The following is a 14,598-nucleotide window of genomic DNA, read 5'->3' on the forward strand; positions in this document are numbered from 1 at the left end:
GAGAAGATCCATCACACACCATCTAGGACTGGATCACTCGGGTCGTCATGGACCCAAGAACGCGGCAAGATCACACTTACGTGGTGAAGAACGGAGAGGTTTACGAGCAAACCACCAAAGGGTAACCAATTGTGCTTTGCTTGACGAAGAACGACTAGTTTTCAAGTAAACTAGAAAAAAACCGTCAAAGCTCTCGCCCGAGAGGGACCCCGTTGGGGCAAAGATGTCGTCGGGTTGCCCTAGGTTGTCCAGCAATCCTAGACACTATCCTTGGTCGTCGGATCAAGCGAAGAACAACAACATGGGGTTAGGAGAGAGTGTAGAGCAAAAAGAGAGAGAGGAGTAGATTATGTAAATGTTTATTACTAAAATACTTACATATTTAGAAGATTATGTAAACGTTTATTTCACTAATACTTACATATTTTTTAAAAACATTTTTAGCTACCTTACGTCTAGAAGATTATGTAAACGTTTATTACTAATTTAGAAGTTTTTCATTCATTCACATGAATAATTTACCATTTGCATCTTCATTATTTTTATAGGCCTCATGCTATTAACTAATCATATTTTATGATGCACAGTAGCATTCAAGGACGGGAACGTGCATTCAGAAATTAGGACATTTTTTCCAAACACCATGCAATCCATAAGCTTTCAAGTACCACAACACTAATGCGCAAATTCTTCTCATCATCATGATTCATGAAAGCATTTTTTTTAAGGGTCTGGAGGGGCCTAAGCCCCTACAGTTAAGCAATATATTAAAAGAGCAACAAAACAGACAGGTCCAATACAAGAGAGTTCAAGAGACAAAAAAAAAAACATTCGCACAACATTATTGAATTATGTCTTCAAGTTCCTTCGAAACATTCCGTCACCTTTTTGTTTTGCGCTAAAGTGGATGTATTTTTTTTTACAACCAGACTTCAATTTGATATGTTTTTTAACCAGAATTTAACTTAAATATTTTCAAGAAATCCTGCAACAACGACCGCGGAATTCAACTAGAATCAGATACCTGAAACTGACTAAATCTTAGGCAACGCACATGTTGCCGTTTTTCCTCTACTCGTGCCCAGTTGCAAATTGCAATCCTGGACAGAGATTGCCCAGCCTGCATGCGACAGCGTTCCTGAAACCTACACGTATTGTACCACGTCTGCTTGCATTCCTAGTTTCTTAACCTTTATTACGCAGAAATAAACTAAGCTGCGTGCTGAAACTGACCAAGCTAGACTAATCCATTTTCAAGCTGCAAATTGTATGAGCTTCTCCAGATTCATATATGACGATCCACCCTGCTCCAAAGCAGACCTTGCTTTGGCCTTGAGCTCCTTAGCTTTCGTCCTCCGTGCCTCCCCATCCACTCCTCCATCCATCAGCATATCCAACGCTCGCTTCACCTGCTCCATCCCCACATCTGCCTTCGCCCTGGCGCCGCCGCCGCCGCCGTCTTTGGCGCCGGTCAGCACGCCTTCTGTGGGCTTCGTCACGCCAACAGACACTCCGATGCAGGGCCGGCTCTACAATTTTAAGGGTCCTTGGGCAAGCAAGACGATAAGGACCTGTTGAACTATGTAAAGACCAAATAATAAAAGTTAATTTGCAGCATATACTTAGTTTGTATAAAAGATAACGATAGTACAACAAGAAAATTAAAAAGAACAATAATTGTTATGATTACCTCAAATAAAATATAATGCTTCAGTGCCTTGTAAACAACCGTCTTTACGCATTTATTGATGCAAAATCTTTAAGAACACTATAAAGATCAATGTGGTCCAAAACATTCTTCCCAATATTTTACTTTTCTGAGCGCCAGACAAATGCTTCTTAGGCAGCATCTAATAAGTATCTAAATAAATACATTGAATTAGAACTTTATAACCCTACCTCTGTACAAGTAAAGCGCATACACAAAACAATTAAACAAATAAGACAAAATAGGCTTCAATACGGTAATGTCCCTGGCACTAGCTTCCAAAGGTCCAAGTAAAAAATTGGAAATTGGAAAATACTAATCGATCATGGGTATTGGCATGTTGGGGTTGCTTACTGTGATCGCATCTGCTGTTTGCCATCCTTGCATGCAGTTGCAGCTCGCGCCGTCGCGGCACCACGGCGGTGTGCCGGTGTGCGGTGCGTCGGCGAGTCGGCGACCACGTCGGGTGAGTCGGCGTCTCCACGCAAGAATAGCGCGTCCACGTCGATGAGCAAGAACAGGAAGCGCCGGCGCCGGCGGAAAACGAACGCTAGCTCCTCGTCCGCGGCCTGCGCGACAGAATAGAAATAGGCAGGTATGGTACGACATGGGCTGATGTTTGTTGGGCCTTTGAAAGCTTATGCCAAATAAGAAATTATATCTACTAATTACCTATATGCTCTTAGGCCCCCTGGCTCCTTGGGCCCCCAGCGGTCGCACCGGCTGCCCTCCCCCTAGAGACGGGCCTGCTCCGATGCCGAGCACGCCAACGATCAGCTTCTCGTTCAGGAACTGCTCAGCGGAGAACGGCCAGGTGGCCATGGGCACGCCCGCGGCCACGCTCTCCAGCGTCGAGCCCCACCCGCAGTGCGTCAGAAAGCCGCCGACGGCCGGGTGCTCCAGAATGGCGACCTGCGGCGCCCACCCGCGAACCGCGAGACACTGGCCGTCGTCGCCGCCGGTGTTGTGCTGTAGCCACTCGTCGACGTCGTCGGGCAAGGTGTCCGCGCCCTTGATGACCCAGAGGACAGGCCAGGAGCACGACACGAGCGCCAGCCCGAGCTGCATCACCTGCGCCGGCGGCATGCGGCCGGCGCTGCCGAAGCTGACGTAGAGCACGGACGACGACGACTCGGCTTTCTTGGCGTCCAGCCATGCCATGCACCGTCTGGCGTCATCGTCGACCAAGCTGGCGGCCCGGAATTCGAGGAGGCTAGGAGGTGCGCGTGCGCCGCCGCCGCACAGCGAGACGGGGCCGACGGCGAGCACGGTCTTGCCCGTGGCGGCCGCGAGGCGCGCGGCCGAGTCGTGTTCCAGCTCCTCGAAGCTGTTCACGACGATGCCGTCCACGGCCATCTCGAACTCCCGGAGCTCTCGAAGGCGGTGCTCCGGAATGGAGCAGGAAGAAAGGAGCTGTAGCGGCAGCTGCCTCCTAGCGAACTTGAACTCGAAAGGCGGCGGCAGGACCGGGACGTCGATGAGCTCGTCCAGCGACTTGCCCTCGTGCGGTTTGTGCCTGTTCAGATACTCGCAGCACAGCAGAAAGAACGCACCGAAGCCGTGGAAGATGAAGCAGGGCGCGCCGAGCTCACGCGCCACGCCGTGCGCCCACGTGTTGCACATCCCGGCGACGATGCAGCTCGGCCGCCGGTGCGTGAGGAGGCCGCGGCAGTGCTGCGCCACGACCTGGCCGAACTGCGCGTTGGCGTCGAAGAAGTTGGGCACGAGGTCGACCGAGGGGACGTGGTCCAGCCTCTAGCAGCCCTCCGGCAGGCCGGCTTCGGCGCCCGGGAACGGGAGCGCAGTCACCGTGATGCTGATGCCCGCCGAGCCGCCATGCCCGGCGCGGGCGCGGTCCACGCGGCTCTGGACGAGCTGCGCGCTGGAGGGCGGGGTGATGATCGTGACCGGGGCGCCGTGCGCGGCGAGGAGGCAGCCGATGTCCACCATGGGAATCATGTGGCTGGTGACTGGCCATGGAATGACCACGAAATGAGGCTTGGGGCACAGGGTGACCTCCAGTGGCGGATCTATGATTGGGATAAAGGAGGGGCTGAACAAAGAAGATTTAGAACTAAAGCTAAAAATTAAAGGTGAATTCACATTAAGCTACAGTAATTAATGAATGATTAAGGCAGCTTAGGGGGCTGTAGCCCCGGCAGCCCCCCTTAAGATCCGCCACTGGTGACCTCCATTTCCTAGCTAGATTCCTGACACCTTGTCAAGACTGCAAGAACTTTGCACAGGGGTGCTAGTGTGCAACTGCTATATATCTTGCTTGTAAGGATTGCCAATGGCCATTGCTACATATCAGAGATTGTATAATTGCAGTGGACAAAGCTAAGCAAAACACCAAGATTGGTGGCGGTGGCGACATGATGTATTGATTGTCACTGATAAAGTGACAAGGATTGGCTCGATTTGTCCACACTCCAGCATCGATCTCATTTGCACGAGTGCAGTCAAAAATCTTGTTGTCTGCGTTGTACCCTACTGTTGGAGGAAAACATTTTAGTAGTGAAAGATTCCAGTGCATGCGGATGGCCATGTATAGCCCAGTGGCTAAGCCCCGGGGAGGAGCCGGCCGGCGGGAACCAGAGTGACGCCAACATTTGAGCCACAGTGGTCCCGTTCGGCTTACTTCATATTCGGCTTATTTGGCTTGCTTTTTCAGCCGGAACAGTATTTTTTTCTCACAACAATTCAATCAGAACAGTGTTTTTCAGCCAATTTCAGTCAAAATTCAGCGAACCGAATAGGCCAAAAAATTCTTTGAACAGCTGTGATACACTAATTAAGGCTGTGTTCGGTAGAGGGGCTCCACTCCTCAAAATCACGGTGTTTGGTACAGGGGCTCCACTCTACAGTACCTGAGCCGGAGCCGGTAAGAGCTTTGCCAAACTCGCTTGAATAGTTACTTCATCCACAAAAGAACGTATTTCTCTTTTTTAGAAGTCAAATAGTTTATATTTTGACCAAAAATTATATCAAAAATACTAACATTGACGATACCAAATTAGTATCTTTGGATTAGTTATAGAATAAGTTTTTATAATAAATTATTTAGACACATAAATGCTAATAATATTTACTATAAACTTTGTCAAATTTCAGTAAACTTGATTGGCACGGAACCCATAATTACATTCTTTTGTGATCGGATGGAGTAGCTTGTTTGAATCCAAACAAATCAAGCTAATAGTCTAGCTAATGGTTAGGTAATACACAACTAACAACTAGTATCTCATTAACTGGACCCAACCAATTAATAGTTAGCTAGCTAATACTCCCTCCGTCGTCCAACAGTCTAAATCGTATTAGTCTCTCGCACCGTGGACAACGAGCACCAAAGCGTCAAAGATTTTCATTTAATGGACATGCTCCTCTTTAAATGCTCTGGCTTTTGTTCATTTTTGAAGTAAGCGTGTAGTGATGCCGGTACGCTCACCTACCTAGCCCCATATGGCCTCACATGCATTTGAGAGCAAGGCTAATAACACGGCTGACTACCGGTTGTAAGGTTTGGTAGCTCTTTATTATTAATATATAGTTCACATGTCTCTTTTATAAATTTTTTTTGGTTCTTGTGCCTAAATCAATTGTAAGCTTACGACCCATTTCTCCTCTTTTCTCCACCCTAATATTTAACCAGCTTATGGTCTGTTATTATACTTGCTCTAAATGGACCTGACGGAAGGAGCATGTAACGGATTCAAGGGAAGGAGAACGACGCATTGAAGTGGCCTTGCATTCGAGGAGCTGCGAGCGTAGGAAACAAAGAGAAATGGGAGAGCGGCACTTAGACGATTTAGACTTGTGGAAAAGTAGATTTTGCTAAGTCAGATTTAGACGTAGAGAGTATTAGCTATGTATGAGCTATTAACTAGCTAATAACTATTATCAGCTAATAGATTCAAACAGAGCCCCATGACTAAGAGGGGCAAAATACCCGATACCCAATATCCGAACCCGAAATATCCGAACCTAGACCCAAAATACCCAGACCCGAGCTACCCAATCACAATTTCGGATAGTAACTCTAGATACCCGAATTTAGTTCGGGTATTTCGGGTAATGAATCCTGGTACCCGAGTTACCCATTTTTACCCGAATTTAAACTAAAAGGTCTATATTAGAGCTGAAGAGCCATGGCCCAGCCCACCTAGCGCTAAGGCTATCCCTCGACTCGGCACTCACAGACTCACCCGAGCTAGCCCCCTCAAAACCTAGCACCTCCCTCTCCCGACACCGCCGCATCCCAAGTTCCCAACCGACGCGACGCGCGACTCCGCCCACACCCTCCACAGTGTTGTAACATCCCAGATGTTTAGAAACAATTAAAATCTGATCATGAGCATCATTAAGCATTATCATCAAGTATTGTTTCATTAATGCATTTTATGTTTCATTTATAGCATGTCCATGTTGCATTGTGGTGTTTCATATGTTGCTTATAATATGTTTTACATGTTACTTGAAAGAATGTCAATATTAATGTTTAAGGTTCTTTGTGAATTTATATATGAGAATTTGTTTAAACAATTAAAATTTTATTAAAATGAACTTTGTAGTGCAACGTGTGTGCTATCATATGAAATCAAAGTTTGATGATATTTATAAGTCAAACATGTTGAAATTGGGCTCCAAAGATTGAATTTGATGTTGTTTTTCCCCTCAGCATTTTTGGCTAAGTCATGGAAATCAGTGTTAAATTCAATTTTTGGAGAATTATTAAATGAATTTTCATGAATAAAATTTGTGCAATTTTTGTTCCATTGATTGGTAGCATGATTGAGGTATGTTAATAAGCATTTGGTTGTAGTGTTTGATTACTGTTTAACCCCTAATTAATTGATCAAAGTTGCTAACCGAAACCAGCTTGTAAAACCCTAACTGAATTCTTGTTTTCAGTTTTAAAATACCCCTGTTCTAAATTCAAAATCATTCAAACCACTTTGCTTGAGCCACTCACCAAATTGTTTTGCAAAATCACGAGAAAAAGATAGAAGAAGAGGCACGGTCAGTCATGAACAGTGTTCACGACAGCTGCCTGCTTGAGCTGCTTGCCGTCGGTGGCCGTCACCGCCTTAGCGCCGCTCCTCAGCGCATGGACACACACCTGCTTCGCCGTGGCAACGACAAGCAGCTGCTATCGATCGTCCGCCTTGCCTCGCCTTTAAAACGCCAAGTCACCGGCCGTTCCTCCCTCCTTTTCGTTCTCTTCTCCGCTGCTGAATTTTTTATTTTTTAGCCCTTTTTTTGAAAAAATTTCACAAATATGCCCATGGAGATATGATTTTAAAATCTGGACCCTTAGCTCGGCGCCAGCGTTGTTGGCGCTGAGCTTACACTTCTCGGCGCTATTGTTGCTGGCATCGAGGTCTTGGGCACGACACAGACGTGGCGGTGACTTGGCAGGCAGCTCAGCACCGTAGATCCTGGCACCGAGGTGGTGTTTTAACCCAGCACCCAACCTTCTTGCCCGAGCCTTCTTCCTCTTCTTTCTCCTTCCTCTCAGGTTTTTTTCTCTCCCCACTTCGCTCTACCTCACGAATCGGTATATTGGACCTTGGAAACTTTGATTTGATCCATAGATCTTTGAGAGCAAGGTATCCTCGCTTCCCTCCTACTTTTTTCGCATTGATTTGTTATATATTAGTCGGATTTTTTAACCTAAGAATCATCATTACTTAGGGTTTCATGCAATTTTTAATATTTGTATTATACAACCGTAGGATGCCAAGGCTTGGAAAAGCTAGCAAACCAAGGTAACCTCAGCGCATGTTGTTATGGTATGGGTTCATTGTTGTGCATCAAATGGGAAACCCTAGGTTTAGGGTTTAATGTTAATTGCTTTCGGTTCTTAGAATGAAATTGGTTGAATTATAGTTATGGCTGGATGACCTGAAATGGCTTCGACCCATTGCCTCTGCCTAGTGGTGTTCTAGTGCCCATATGCTTTTGCGGCGATCCTTGCAAGGTAGCCATGTCCGATAAAGAGGACACGTATAGGCAGAGGTATTGGATGTGTTCCAATTTTGCGTTTGAGCCTACACTTCGTCAGCGCCGCATTAACAAGATGGTGATGAATTGATGTTTGTGTCATATGACATCTTGCATGATTTGTTTGTTTTGTAACAATTGCATTTTTTGCAAACCCCTCCACCGCTCTGTGATTTTGAGCAGTGGATCGACATTGAGATCAAGCCTGAAGACAAGGAATGGATTGCAGAAACTGTTGCGGTGGGAGGTAGAGGACAAGGAGATGATGGAGAAGACACGCGAAGAGGAGGCTAAAAAAAGGAGCACAAGGAAGAGGAGGAAAGGAGGCGTGTTGCTGTGTACAGGGAGGAGAGGGAGAAGAAGCTTGAGCGTGCACGCCGAGCGAAAACAGCGATGGAGGAGAATCCTGATGCCCTGAGGAAGGGAAAGTAGCCTCGTTGCACTCAGTAGTCTCCATGACTTGCTAGTTCTATGGTTTCTTCATGAACAATGTTGTCTACTATCGACACATACTTCTAGTATTATTGTGTTGTTTAATGTGGCATAGTATTGAACTTTTCATTATGTAGTTGTTTTCATTATTTGTGGTCATAATATTCAGTATAATGTTGTGGACGTAATGAAATGTGATCATGTGCTGCAAACACAACCTAACAAAGTAGGGCATTATATAATTCAACACACAAAACACATGAAATGGCATGTGAGAACATGTACCAAACTAGGGTACAGAGTTCCTTCAACCAAACCTAACATGCCTTAGGTAATTAAACCAAACAACAAACACATGGATGTGTCATGTGAATAAGATAGGGTTGTCCTAGTAGTGTGGCCACAGAGCAAATTGTGTTGCACCTTCTCCATAGTAGCCTCCCATTGTTGTTGGTGGTGGTGGCTGGGGTGACGGCGGAGGCCCCTTGTTCTTGTGGTTAGGGCAGGTGCAATATGGATCATTGTAGAGTGCCTCCTGTGAATCGGCACAATTGTTGTTGTCGTCCTGTTCGTCATCCTTATAACCGCTGCTAACTTCCCTTTCTAGATCGAAGATATGGTCCTACAGGTAGTAGATGTACTTCGCATGTGGATAAATAGGTCGAGGATTGACCCACCAAGTAAACCCACAATTTTCTTCGACCAAGGAAGACTGCAATAAGTATGTCATGTAAGTTGTATAGAAGAGGGACATATTGAAGAAACAAAAGGGTAATAGCAACTACCCATGCTCACAGGCATTTGAAGAAACGACGACCTCCATCTATTCCCTTAGTGAACATCTGCACTAGGCAGTCCTCACCATGCATGCATTTTGGCCACTCTTCTTTCCATTCATCGTATCCTCTTAGTTGAGCCTCTTTGGTGAAATCACTTTTGCTCTCAACTGGGAACCTCTCATAAAGAGCTTCCTTAAAGAAATCGGGACCAAGAGAACCCTCCCACACAATGGTAGTTCCCTTCCCCTTTCCTCTCCCTCTGGACGATCCTCCAGACATTGGTACTACAACAAAAGAAAATACTAGTTGGGAAGTAAGTAGCAATGCATCCAGCATTGCGTATATATAGGCAGAGGCAGGTTTAGTTGCTATTTCAATGTGTTATAACTAGTCACAAGAAGCCTAACTAGTTTCACTGAAGAGCCTATTTCAATGGACACTGAAAAGCCTAGATTCATTTCTGAAAAAGTCTATTCATCATTGATATGATAAATCATTGAAAAGCCTAGATGCTATAGGTGTACTATGTAAGTGAAGTGATAAATCACTGTTGTCATCGTACTCCTCGTCCTTGTAACTGAAAAGTCTATTTTCATTGTCTGAAAAACCTAGATTCGTTCATTGTTACTGAAAAGCCTAGATGATATAGGTGTACTAAGTAAGTGAAGTGATAAATCGTTGTTGTCATCGTACTCCTCGTCCTTGTAACTGAAAAGTCTATTTTCATTGTCTGAAAAGTCTAGATTTGTTCACTATTACTGAAAAGCCTAGATTCATCTACAAAGCGTCTGTATGATACGATTGTACTATACACATTCTAATGAATTTACATTTAATCTATGTACTACATTTGTGCCTTTTTAGCAGTGTAGTATAATTAATGATTCATGGAAAAAATTCGCAAGAGTTTCCCTTATTTTAGGAGCATCCACAGTTACAAGCAGAGACATCATTATATAATCCAAACATTTAATCGTCCAAAGAGCACAATACAACCACATCGAACATCACAATCAATATAACATGTCCAGCATAGTTCAAATAGTCCACAATATCCATATAGTCCCAAATAGTTATAGGAAAGTAACTACAAAAACTATAATAGTACATACTAACATCTACCACAAACTCTCACTGCCTACTAGTCTTACCCTTACCCTTGTGACCAAGAGCGTTGGTACCTAGAGTGTAAGGGTCAGGTGGACGGCGTCGCCTAGTGCCTGAAGGCTGTGTAGGCTGAGTCGAGGGAGCATCCTGGAGCTGAGAGGGGCCAAGCTCCTTATGCCTCTGGTCCACGTCATCATCATCCTTGTCCTCGTCCCCTGTAGGTGCTTGGCTAGAGGAACCTAAGCCTCCTCTGCATGCGGAAGGAACGTACACATCTTGCATCGTGGCTATCCTGCAACCACAACGAGCAGCCGTATGGCGTAGCCGATGTGACAGCCTCTGTTGTACAAAATTATGTTAACTGAAAGAATCTAACGTATTAATAATATGTTTGAAAGAATATTTTGAATCTTACGTCTAGGAAGCTACGTGTGTCGTCGTCCCTGACTCTTGGACGAAAGCGCTCAATGTCTTCAATAGACCATTTGAGGGTATTGCCCTATAATAAAGTTCTCAATAATAATACTTCTCAACAGATAGCAATAGGTTTTGTTTTCTTTTGTACAAGAATCTAACATATTATAAGGATGCTACGGCTCGAAGGTGGCACTAACTAAAATAGATACCTCTAATGCATAATGTATTAGTATGCAACTAAACGTAGAAAAATAAGGCAATTGACTTACCACTCTGTTCAAGATTGGTCCTGCCTCCACCTGCCTTCTTGCACGAGTAGATTGGTCGTACATCGTGTCTTCATCGTCGGAGGACTCGATGTCGGCGTAGTCATCTTCTGTCCATTGTAGCCTCAGCCTACAACGTGTCGCACGTTGGTACCAAGCTTGGTGTGGCAGAACCACCCGAAATAGCGTACTTACGGAGGCGCTCGTCTCCCACCAGACACTAAGCACCCCGAAAGCAGGCTACAGTGACGGTATCCGTCGGGCACACCCCAAGGGAGAACCCGAAAGATCCACATTTTTCCCAAGGATCCAATAATGAGAACGAGTTACAATACTTGTCCATTTCATACATCAGAGTTTTTTAAAAAGTACATTATTACAATACCAAATATCAGAGTGCGGAATATTAAACAGCGGAATTTTAAAAATAACAACTAGCGATAAGGGCGAGGATCTTTCTGTGCCCACCAGAAGAATCCTCCACACAAAGGGGTACTCCTCAAGCATCACCTGCAACAGGGGTAAATAAACCCTGAGTACACAATGTACTCGCAAGACTTATCCGATAGTGGGAATACTTTCCCGACTCCAAGGAATATGCTAGGCTTTATGGTTTGCTGGTTCTCTTTTAGCAAAAAGCAATACTAATAGTGAGTCCTTATTGATACATTATTATCATCAGCCGTATTAAGTTTTCATCTAGTCAATCTATATAAGCCTGTTCTACTTTCAAGCAAGAGTTGAGCAATCAGTTCCATTTCTTCTCCTTTCAACTTTCAGTTCTTACTACGGTGCTAAACCGCAGACAAGCCGTACCGGATAACCCGGCGATTCGCGAATCAATGTGCCCAGCTGGGTGCCCCGAAGACACACGCCCCGCTTGTACCCCAGGCACAAGCAGGACTAACCCACCACTCTCCTGTCCCGGGTGTCCAGGTCCCCGTCGAAACTTGGACTCCAAGCCCCCACATCCTGAGTCCCGGACTCAGTGCGGTGCAAGGACCTCCACCACCTCCTCTTCCCATCAGTCGGTCCGGAAAGAGCCGGATCCGCGACAAGAGAGCAGCAAGCCTTCCCTGCGCCCATACCCAAGTATGTGCTCGGGACAATAATCTGTGACTTGCCTAGAGTCATATGCAACGACCGGTCCTTAATCGACACAGACAGGGAAAAAGTGTAACCGGGCTATGCCCTGTTGGCCGCAGGACACAACCCCTCACACCCACCAGTACCAAATCCACATCCCTGTCCAGTCACCATTTTCCTTTCCATTATTTCATCATGATATCATAGTTTAATCACCTATTTGCGAGTAACGACAGGTTACTCACGCTACCGATATCCTGAGCATAGCAGCTACTCGACCTGTACTAGTAGGACTCATGGTGGATATATTTATGCATGTAGCTTCCATAAAATGCCTGTAACGTAAATGCATATCATATAAATATATTCAGTGATCATTTAAAAATAGGGGTTATGCACCAGGGGCTTGCCTTGGGCAGGCGCGGTGTCAGCAAAGTCAGTGACGAGTGGCTCCGGAACGTCCTCCTGCACGAGGATCTCCTCGTACTCTTCGATGACTTCGTCGTACTCCTGCTCGCCGAATGTCACGATCTCCAGTGGCTCGTCCTCTATATGCATGCAGTGATGATGATGCAATAATTAATATATAGGCAACCGCAACTCTTAAAATAAGAATACATCTACCAAGCTACTAAGCTAACTCTAATGACTAATACGCAAAGTTACCTATTATACCCACTAAACAAGTATGAAACATTTCATGTATTATCTTAGCAACTAAAGGCATCCTTATTGTTAATATCAATTTACTATATATATAATAAAACAAGGTGCACTAGCTACCATGCATCATAAAAAATTCATTCTCTAAATAACCATAATAAGCATTTCAAAATAATAAAGTAACCCTAAAGGTATCACTGAACTATACGAACTAATTACACTAACAGATAGATCATGAATTTAGGAATCTAACAAAATTTATTTCACAATCAATAAATAAATTCAAATGAGCTCTAGAGATGAAGAAAATGATATTATTGGAGGAGGCCAATCAGCTTGATTAACCAACTGATCTATTCGCACCTTTACGTGTTCTAGGAAATGATAGAACACGAAGCAATGAATTGGATATGAGATGCTGGTTACTTGATTTGAGAGAAGTGAATGATCAGTGAGGTAGAATAGCTCGGCGTGTCTTTTTAAAGGCAGCAGACGCGGGGAGGGAGAGGGCGGCCCGTTGCAGGCGGTCACAGTCAGGTCAGGCTCGTACCGCTATCGTGCTGACAACGGATGCGTGTGGGACGGGCAAACAGTGTTTCTACGGTGGACTGTGCACGACGTGTAAGACGTGCAAGACTCAGATGAACAGTGTTCCGCAGTGAACAATATTTTCTGCGGTGATGGAGTTCTGATATGACCATGCAATGCATTGTGCTAGGTAGGCGCAGGAAAACAGATGCTTCTGTTGCACACACCATACCATTTTCTTTTGGTTACAGTCAATCGACAATGTTAGTGTCAGCAGAACAGGAGTTTATCGATTACTTTTGAGGAGAAGGTACTAATTAATTTGTATGCTGTGCGATTAGGACGGTGCCTCGATGGATCTAGTCCGCGCGGGTCCCATGCATGGTATGATGTGTGTGTATATATATATCGTACTACATGGGTCGCTATCTCTGCTGCCCCGAGTGGCCGGTCGACGTGCTGCATGGATAAACAGCGTTTTCCACGGGCTACGGTGATTTTCCACGGGTGAACAGTAACTTCTGCGCGTGAACAGTGTTTTTACCGGGAAGCTCTTTTCCTTGCGCAAGCAATGGGTCAGGCCACCTGCGCGTCATCTGGACGCGTGATGTACACGATTGGCCAGGCCTTGACATGTGCCGAGCTCTCATTCACACACACTCGCAAAGGAGCCAACATGCCTGTGTCTCCTTTAATCCGTGTCGAGAGTGGTTATTTGTTATCTAATGGAAGGTGAGAAGCTGTACTTCAATTCAAATCAAACAGGGTTCCTTTAAAGGTATAGTTTGAGGGTTGGATAATAAATTACGGAGATAGTTGGGACACCTGGATGACGAGTTTATTTTTCATTTTTGGTTAAACCAACCCTTTGCACTACTAATTAAAACAATTATTTTATCATTACTAGCGAACATGCTTATATGTTATGATAGGACATACAGTTGTTACGTGCCTGGACGTCTTGTGGCTCAAAGATTTATTTAGCGATTATGTCATGTGTTTCAATTCATCATGGATCGAACTTTGTACTGTGCATGAATTTGTGGTTTCTACGGTGAACAGTATTTTCCTATGTGCTACAGTGCTGCCGTGTGGAAAAGTATGTCTGTCCTTCGTTTGCAACGCAACCAGGCGAAGTGCTCAGCAGGCCGAGCTTGTGAGTGATTAAAGCGTAGCGTGTGTGATGCTGTTGCTACGGTCGGTCGTCGTTGTGCACGTACTGCGTGGGCTAAGCAGAGCATGTGCCTTATGCATGCTACGGGGATTATGAATAAGATGAATAACGAGAGATGGAGTTGGATCAGGATGACAATAGTGAGTTGAGCTGGGCTGGAGAGTATTTGGACAAGGAATAAATTAGAGCTCAATTTGAGAATCAGTACAATAAAATTTAATTTCTCATTTACCACATGCAATAATACATAAACATGATGCTCATGACATGGTTTAGTATTTTGATTAAGGCGTAACACTGAGGGTGTTACAGTAGCACTACTCCAAGTGATGAAGCAATGGTGAAAATCATGATGATGATGATAGCATGGTGATGATAAAATGCTTGGACTTGGAAAAGAATAAAGAGAAAAACAAAAAGCTCAATGCAAAGGTG

At 44.9% G+C, this 14,598-nt stretch overlaps 1 pseudogene; it reads right to left on the reverse strand.

Annotated features, from left to right (window-relative positions):
• Window positions 1-861: 861 nt before the first annotated feature.
• LOC136533976 (UDP-glycosyltransferase 73D1-like) lies at window positions 862-4,128 on the reverse strand (annotated as a pseudogene).
• Window positions 4,129-14,598: the final 10,470 nt, after the last annotated feature.

Source organism: Miscanthus floridulus, unplaced genomic scaffold, assembly GCF_019320115.1.
Source record: "Miscanthus floridulus cultivar M001 unplaced genomic scaffold, ASM1932011v1 os_1379_1_2, whole genome shotgun sequence".
Lineage (NCBI taxonomy): Eukaryota > Viridiplantae > Streptophyta > Magnoliopsida > Poales > Poaceae > Miscanthus > Miscanthus floridulus.